This window comes from Oratosquilla oratoria, chromosome 6 (assembly GCF_046742065.1).
Source record: "Oratosquilla oratoria isolate Oo_2021 chromosome 6, ASM4674206v1, whole genome shotgun sequence".
Classification (NCBI taxonomy): domain Eukaryota; kingdom Metazoa; phylum Arthropoda; class Malacostraca; order Stomatopoda; family Squillidae; genus Oratosquilla; species Oratosquilla oratoria.
The window spans coordinates 49,141,252-49,148,751 of NC_134782.1; the positions used below are offsets into that span (position 1 = coordinate 49,141,252).

The 7,500-nt window shown below is 42.9% G+C and overlaps 1 protein-coding gene across 1 annotated transcript in view; it reads left to right on the forward strand.

Annotated features, from left to right (window-relative positions):
- The window catches only part of LOC143026175 (innexin shaking-B-like), a 330,696-nt gene that overhangs the window by 322,454 nt on the left and 742 nt on the right, over window positions 1–7,500 (forward strand). The gene's annotated exons all lie outside the window — the stretch shown is intronic.

The window sequence follows — 7,500 nt, forward strand, 5'->3', positions numbered from 1 at the left end:
TACCCGAAGACATTCTTGCAAGAATGTGATGTTGATGCACATACAGTTGTTCTCCATAGGAGTGGATACCCAGACAATTACAGTCACTGGTTATTCTGGTAGCGTGGTTGATGGTGGTATTAACTATAGTGGTATATGTTGAAGGTATGAGAAATGGTGGTGGTAGAAATAGAAGAGGTCATACAGGTATAATGTGGTGTTAGATCTGCTATCACTACTGCTGACACTGGCTGCAGCGACGACGAAAATGATGAAGAAAATATAAGATACAGAGGTGCACTGGAAAGAAAAACCCATTAGAGCAGGAGAGGAATACGTGGTGGCCGCATTAAGGCTAGAAAAGAAACAAAGAACTGCTCGTCAACCCGGCTACCGATGCGCTAACGACAACGACGAAAGCATCCAAGCCAGATGAACAAACAGACAGACACACACACACACATACACTTACACACACACACACACACACACACACAGACACACACACACACACATACACTTACACACACACACACACACACACACACACACACACACACACACACACACACACACACACACACACACACACACACACACACACACACACACACACACACACACACACACACACACACACACACACACAGACACAAGCAAAAAGTTTCGGTTATATACATACATAGACTCAAGACACAAAAATACAAGGATAGGGGACGACAATATTGGCGGGAATTAAAACAGACGACCAAGAATGACAAATGAAGAAAGGACGGGCCGACGTGCCGACCGCGGCGACGGCAAACTCGATCAAAACAAAAGAAGGACGGGACCCCGAGGAAAATGATTGATGGCAGTGGCAGCGAGCAGGATCACTGGTGATCATGGTGGCAACAACGGCCATCATGCCTGTGGGAGTGGTGGTGGTGTGTGGCGGAGGTGAGATTTTGGTGATAGAGGGAACCTAAAGGGCCATTTACACGGTCGAACAGTTTGATAAACCGGGTTTGTCAGGCAAGTGTTTGAAGTGACGTTTGACCGTGTGAATGGGGTATTTGGTCGTCAAACATGTTTGTCGAAAATGCTTGACAACCAAATACCATATTCACACGGTCAAACATCATTTCAAACACTTGTTTGACAAAACCGGGTTTGTCAAACCGTTTGACCGTCTAAATGCCCCTTAAGAATCTTTTTCAACAAAAGGAAAGACTTTTGACAACTAAAAAAAAAGAAAAAAAAAAAAATGTTTGACGTCATGAATGACACAGACTATCAACTCTTGATCGACAAGGAGGATTTTACTAAGCTGAATGAAATCGCCTGTGGGCATTCAGGAAAAGACTTACACAACGACGATGGCCGTCGTTAGAAAGGATTACAAAGGATTACAAAGGCGGAGCATGCCAACAGGAGACCTTTTGATCCATATCTAGGTTGGATGCACAAAAAAAAAAAAAAATCATATTACCAATAAAATAATAAATAAAAACTATAATAATGTAAATAACAAATAAAATACATAAATAAATGCATAAGTATAGTTAAAATAATAAACAAACAGGTGAATAGTAAATAATAATAAATTGACATATAACTAATAATAAATGAAAATCAGACAGACAAATGATAACAAAACAAAAACAAATAATATAAGATAAATTATAATCACTACAGCATCAGGTTGAAGATGCAAGCCAATCGAAGAGGATGGGGAGTCCGTTGTTTCACCAGACCCAAAAAAACGGACCGTCGTTGTCATTCCTGGCGTTGTTGTTATTGTTGTCGTTGTCGCTCCTGTTGTTGTTGTTGTTAAAGTTGGATCCTTTCCGATGGACTGGTGGGCAACAATCCCCATCTCGGAAACTTCCATAACAAAGCCATCCGGGTCAAGGGAAGGAGGGGGGGGGAGGGGAGGACACCCTCCTCCGCCTACGGTCCTCCTTCCTCTGCTTTCTTCTCCTCTTTCTCCTCCTTCTCCTGCTCCTCTTCCTCCCTCTTTTCCTCCTCCTACTCCTCCTACTCTTTCTCCTTCTCCCACCTCTCCATATCCTACTCCTTCTCCTTCTCCTTCTCCTTATCCTCCTCCTCCTCCTCTTATTTCTCCTCCTCCTCCTCCTCCTCCTCCTCCTCCTCCTCCTGCTTCCCCTTCTCCTCCTCCTCCTCCTCCTGCTTCCCCTTCTCCTCCTCCTCTTTCTCCTTCTCCTGCTCCTCTTCCTCCTTCTCCCCCTCCTCCTACTCTTTCTCCTTCTCCTCCATCTCCTACTCCTCCTCCTTCTCCTCCTCCTCCTTCTCCTCCTCCTTATCCTACTCCTCCTCTTATTCCTCCCCATCCCCCTCCTCCTGCTTCCCCTTCTCCTCCTCCTCCTATTCCTCCTCCTCCTCCTCCTGCTTCCCCTCCTCTTCCTCCTGCTTCTCCTCCTCCTTCTCCTCTTCCTCCTCCTCCTCCTCCTCCTCCTCATCCTACTCCTCCTCCTCTTATTCCTCCCCCTCCCCCTCCTCCTGCTTCCCCTTCTCCTCCTCCTCCTTCTACTACTCCTCCTCCTCCTGCTTCCCCTCCTCTTCCTCCTTCTCCTCCTCCTCCTCCTCCTCTTCCTCCTCCTCCTCCTCCTTATCCTACTCCTCCTCCTCCTCCTCCTCCTCCTCCTCCCCCTCCTCTTATTCCTCCCCCTCCCCCTCCTCCTGCTTCCCCTTCTCCTCCTCCTCCTATTCCTCCTCCTCCTCCTCCTGCTTCCCCTCCTCTTCCTCCTGCTTCTCCTCCTCCTTCTCCTTCTCCTCCTCTTCCTCCTCCTCCTCTTCCTCCTCCTCCTCCTCCTTATCCTACTCCTCCTCCTCCTCCTCCTCCTCTTCCTCCTCCTCCTCCTCCTCCTCTTCCTCTTCCTCCTCCTCCTCCTCCTCCTCCTCCTCCTCTTCCTACTAATTTTTCTTTTATTCCTCCCTACATCTCCTTATCCTATTCTTCCGCACCCTTCTCCTACTTCTGCACATCCTTCTTCTTCTAGGGAGGGAGGGGGGGCATTGGCAGAGATACATCAATAAGAATGACAAGAGGAAAAGGGGGAGGACGAGGCGATGGAAGAGGAGGCAGGGGGAGACGAAGGGGTTAGAGAGAGACTAGAAGGAAGAGAATAAGAAACGAGGGGAGTGAGGAGGAGAAGTAGATGGCCGATGTGACCACAATTCCTACGTTGTCCTCTCCGCCAGTTTCCACCCAACGGGATGAGAACAACGCCAATGTCTCTCGTCAGCGTAGACGCCTTTAGCCACCCAAGCGGAGTAGGAATAGAGGGAGGGAGGGAGGGAAGGAGGGAGGGAGGGAGGGTGGGAGGGAGGGAGGGGAAGGAGGGAGGGAGGGAGGGAGGCAAAGAAGATGGAAGGAATTCACGGAGAAAGGGAAAAGTCAGAAAGGAAGGAGGAAGGGAGGGAGGGAGGGAGGGAGGGAGGGAGGGAGGGAGTGAGGGAGGAGGGAGGGTGGGAGGGAGGGAGGGAGGGGGATGGAATAATTCACGGAGAAAGTGAGAAAGGAAGGAGGAAGGGAGGGGGAGGGAGGAGGGGTGGGGAGGGTGGGAGGGAGGGGGGGGTGGAGGTGGGGAGGGAGGGAGGGAGGCAAAGGTGGAAGGAGGGGTGTAGGGAGGAAAAGTCAGAAAGGAAGGAGGAAGGGAAGAAGAATTTGAGAGAGTTGGCAAGGAGGGAGGTAGGAAGATGGAGAGAGAATGAGGAAGAATTAAGTTAAGGAGGGACGGAAGAATGGAGGAGAATAGATAGGTGAAGGAGGATAAGGAAAAGGAAAAGGAGGAGTAGGAGGAGTGGGAGGAGAGATAATGGGAGAGTAAAGAAAGACGTTCCAAGTAATGTGCGAAGGAAGTATGAAAAAATTTCGTCTTTCCTGTTTTCAATGTAAAAACTTTTTTGAAAGAAGAAGCAGCGGTCATCAGGATGAAGCAGATTTCTTTATGTATTATGTATTTCTTTAGTGGCGATTTCCTTTGTTTTATTTATTTATTGATTTATTCATTTTATTTTATTTGTTTAATTTAATTTCACCTTATTCTCTATTTTATTCTACTCTTTTCTATTCTATTCTATTCTATTTTTTCTTCTTTTTCATGTGAAAATTTCTAAAAAAAAAAAGAAAAAAAAAAGCGAGGAAAAGGAATTCCTAGGGATCAAGATCAACTTTATTTTTCCTCTTATTTCATTTGTTTAATTTTATTTCACCTTATTCTTTATTCTATTCTCTTCTGTTCCATTTTTTTCTTTTTTTTTCATGTGAAGTTTTCTAAAAGAATCTAGTGAGGTAAAGGAACTCCTAAAGATCAAGATCAACCTTATCCATTTTTGTATCATCTTATTATCTATTTTTCTTTTTTTATTCTATTCTATTATGTTCTATTTTTTTCTCTTTTTCATGTCAATTTTTTCTAAAAGAATCTAGCTAGGCAAAGGAGCTCCTAAATATCAAGATAATTTTTTTCACTTTATTTGTTTAATGTTATTTCATCTTATTCTTTATTTTGTTCTAATCTGCTCATTTTGTTGACGTCAAATTTTCTTAAAGAATCTAGCGAGGCAAAGAATCAAGATCAAATTTTCGCTGCAAAGTGGGTTTCCCTCTGCTGAATAGAATTACCTGGTGACAGTCGGTATAAGATGTCAGTAAGACAACTGGGAACCCTCAAAAATATAAACCAAATGCTGGAGAACCGAAAAAATATATGTGGATAGGAGGTAAAGGGAACACGAGCTGAGGGAAATACTTTTATTCCTGACTAGTTTCACCTGAGTAGCTTCTTCAGAGGAACACTCAGCCACTCAGACGAAACTAGTCAGGAATAAAAGTATTTCCCTCAGCCCGTGTTCCCTTTACCTCCTATCCACATTCGTCACAATGTATACACGAAAAAATATAGTTCACAATGTAACGAAAACAATTCTGAATTAAAATACATATTTCCACAATGAAAATATAGTACTATATGCAACTAAGACTCAATTTCCGAATTAATATATACGTTTCGACAATGAAAATATAGTACAAAATGTTTTGGCAGAACATATCAAAACAAATGAGAACAGTGTAAAGCGTTTCAGGAAGCTGAAGAAGAGATAAGGCTTACTTCGGTGGCAACAACAGCAACAGCCAATCAGATGACGCTATTGCCATAACTTGGGTCTTGCTTTCCTGAGTTTTGGTGAAACTGCGCATAATTTAAGTAACTTGAAAGGTGTAACCCTTAGGCTTGATTCACACGTACCGACTTTTCGCCGTGAGCTGTCCACGACACGACGTCGTGCTCTCAATTAACCATACGTGTCTATGGGCGCTTTCACACCTGGTCGTAGAGTATGACAACGTCCATAGTTATTTGAAGAGCAAGACGTCGTGTCGTGGACAGCGTACGGCGAAAAGTCGATACGTGTGAAACTGAAACGAGTCTTAGAGAAAACGATCACCGCCCAAACCAACGTATTCGTATCCTTTAAGTATTTTATTTTGGTTAACTTCAGGTGACTCCGTTTTGGTCAGACGAACCCCTGGCCAGGAAATTAATAAGAAAAATAATATCGACGAATTTATTTTATATTATTTTATTTATTTATCTATTTATTTATTTTTTGCGCAAGATTACGGATTTGTCCCTATGAAAGATTGTACTCTGATACTCGTTTCACACGTAGCGTCTTTACGTCGTGCACCGTCCACGACACAACGTCGTGCTCTCAAATAACCATGGATGTCTATGGACACTTTCCCTAGTCATGACCACGTGTGAAAGGGTCCATAGATATCTATGGTTATTTGAGAGCACGACGTCGTGTCGTGGACGGCGCACGGCGAAAAGTCAACGGGTGTGAAACGAAACTCTGTCCTAGGGGTGGAAGAGAGATAGATAGATAGAGAGAGAGAGAGAGAGAGAGAGAGAGAGAGAGAGAGAGAGAGAGAGAGAGAGAGAGAGAGAGGATGAGTTTCGCCTACCCTGTGGTGGGTGAAAAGAATACTATCACCAAGTCTTTTCACTTAGGGGACATTCTAAAAAAAAAGAAAAGAAAAAAAAAAAATTATATATATATATATATATATATATATTTATATATATATATATATATATATATATATATATATATACATATATATATATAATACATATATATTTATATATATATATAATTTATACATATATATTTATATATATATATATATATGTGTGTGTGTGTGTGTGTGTGTGTGTGTTTGTGTGTATGTGTGTCTGTGTGTTTGTGCGCGTGCGCGTGTCTCTTTGTGTGTGTGTATGTGTGTGTGTCTATGTATGTGTGTGTGTACTTCAAATATATATGTCTGAGTAAATGTATATAGGCACATACGCATGTTTTATTACGTACACATATGTGAACATGATACTAATCTAGAGTTCTAACGCACCGCTGGTCGTTTTCCACTTACCCCTTCGAGTTATGGGGATCTTAATGGCGCATGAACGTGGAGTTGCTTATACAGCAGCTAGATGGATGGACAGATACAGAGATATTAATCGAGAGGGACTGTAAGCCCTCCGTTACACAGAGATGCCACTGAGACAAGCAAAAACATGGTAGATGGAAAGAGAGGTATTGATAGGCCAACAGAAAAATGTACTAAACATATGCATAGGCTAAACGTAGGTAATTGTAGACACACGAGTATGATCATATTATTGTATATATAGAAAAGATGCAAGATGACATCTTTGAGCATACACAGACAGATAGAGACAGACAGACACAGACAGGCAAACAGACAGGCAGACAGACAGACAGACAGACAGACAGACAGGCAGGCAGACAGACAGGCAGACAGGCAGACAGACAGACAGGCAGACAGACAGATAGACAGGCAGGCAGATAGGCAGACAGACAGACAGACAGACAGACAGACAGATAGACAGATATACAGTCACACACACACACACACACACACACACACACACACACACACACACACACACACACACACACACACACACACACACACACACACACACACACACACAAGCACACAAACATAAACACACACAAACCAGAATTTGCTCCTGAGCTGCGTAAAATTGTCTTTAGTCTGTTAGAGAGATAGAGAGAGAGAGAGAAAAATAAAACTTGGAGTAACAAATGATGTCTTGTGGTGTATTATCGCTGCAACTTTGATGATTAGTCTCGTTTTTATAAACTCATTTAACGCGTAAACTCTCTCTAGGCTTTTGTTGTTATCCAGAAGAAAGTGTTTGAAGTCCGTCATCATATGAGACAGGTTGAAAAAAAAATTATGGCAGGCTCGACCAGTCGAATGAAATAATCTGTCATTAGATAGAAGAAAATGTAATGTGTTTGTTGCCGTTCAGATGGATACGTGGCATCATATTGTATGAAGATTATCTGTAATTTGTTGTGGAGTTCAATAATAAGAAGGCAGCTTCATTTGCATTAATTCAAGACTTAGCTGACAGGATACTAATGTGATGTCTGAAGTTTATATCTATTTGTGTGTGG